Source organism: Nycticebus coucang, chromosome 8 (assembly GCF_027406575.1).
Source record: "Nycticebus coucang isolate mNycCou1 chromosome 8, mNycCou1.pri, whole genome shotgun sequence".
Classification (NCBI taxonomy): Eukaryota; Metazoa; Chordata; class Mammalia; order Primates; family Lorisidae; genus Nycticebus; species Nycticebus coucang.
The window spans coordinates 32,349,719-32,351,340 of NC_069787.1; the positions used below are offsets into that span (position 1 = coordinate 32,349,719).

Below are 1,622 nucleotides of genomic sequence, written 5' to 3' on the forward strand. Positions count from 1 at the left end.
GAGTGCTGTGGCATCACGGCTCACAGCAACCTCAAACTCTTGGGCTTAGGTGATTCTCTTGCCTTAGCCTCCCAAGTAGCCGGGACTGCAGGTGCCCACCATAATGCCAGGCTATTTTTTGTTTTTGTTGTTGTAGTTTTCATTGTTGTTTAGCAGGCTTGGGCTAGGTTCCAACCCACCAGCCCTCCCACCCCATGTATATGGTTGGCGCCCTAACCACTGAGCTACAGGCGCTGAGCCAGGTTTTTTGTTTTTAAGGCAGAGTCTCACTCTGTTGCCCAGGCTAGAGTATCTTGGCCTCAGCCTAGCTCACAGCAACCTCCAACTCCTGAGCTCAAGTGATCCTCCTGCCTCTGCCTCCTAGGGCACTAGGCATGAGCCATTGCACCCAGGCCAAGAGGACAGTTTTTTAAAATTAACGTATAATTCGCATACCACAAAATCTATCCTTTTAAAGTGTTTTCTGTATGTCTACAAATTTGTGCAACCATCATCACTATCTAGTTTGCAACCAACATTCATTACCCCAGAAAGAATCCCAGTATCCATTAGTGGTCACTCCCCTTTCCCTCCTCCTACCAACTGCTGACAGCTAATATACTTTCTGTAACAAGACAATTTTTTAAAACAAAGAGAAAGCAAGCCTGAACAGTGATGAGATAAAAGTTCTTAAAAAACTAGAAACGATTTTGCCGGGAACGGCTGCAGGTGCGGCTGCGGTTGCTGTTTGGCGGCTGGAAGCGCGTGCCTTTGTCCGTGGGCCTGGCTATGGCGCTGCAACTTTCCCCGGAGCAGGGCATCACCCTGCGCGGGAGCACTGAAATTGTTGCTGAGTTCTTCTCATTTGGCATCAACAGCATTTTATATCAGAGTGGAATATATCTATCTGAAACTTTTACTCGAGTGCAGAAATATGGACTCACTTTGCTTGTAACTACTGATGTTGAGCTCAAAAAATACCTAAACAATGTGGTGGAACAGCTAAAAGATTGGCTGGACAAGTGTTCCGTTCAGAAACTGGTTGTAGTTATCTAAATATTGAAAGTGGTGAGGTCCTTGAAAGATGGCAGTTTGATATTGAGTGTAACAAGACTGCAAAAGATGATAGTGCCCCCAGAGAAAAGTCTCAGAAAGCTATCCAGGATGAATTCCATTCAGTGATCAGACAGATCACAGCTTCAGTGACATTTCTGCCACTACTGGAAGTTTCTTGTTCATTTGATCTGCTGATCTATACAGACAAAGATTTGGTTGTACCTGAAACATGGGAAGAGTCTGGACCCCAGTTCATTACCAATTCTGAGGAAGTCCATCCTCGTTCGTTTACCACTACAATCCACAAAGTAAATAGCATGGTGGGCCCACAAAATTCCTGTCAGTGACTGAGGATGAGATGAGGCAGATCACGTAGTATGTAATTTTTAGACGTGGTTTTCCTGAAACCAGATCAACTATATATAATTGAATGTTTTATTTCATTGGTTAATTGTTAAACAAGGAAAACCGTTATACTTTACTGAACTATGTGTAATTGTCTCATTTTGGGGTTGCCTATTTGACTTAACCATAGTATTGACGTAGTTTATTGCACAGTGTTCAGAGGGAGCCAGCAAATATTTGTC

The 1,622-nt window shown here is 43.7% G+C and overlaps 1 pseudogene; it reads left to right on the forward strand.

Annotated features, from left to right (window-relative positions):
• The first annotated feature begins 702 nt into the window (after positions 1 to 702).
• On the forward strand, positions 703 to 1,386 carry LOC128592034 (mitotic spindle assembly checkpoint protein MAD2A-like; annotated as a pseudogene).
• The last annotated feature ends 236 nt before the right edge of the window (positions 1,387 to 1,622 follow it).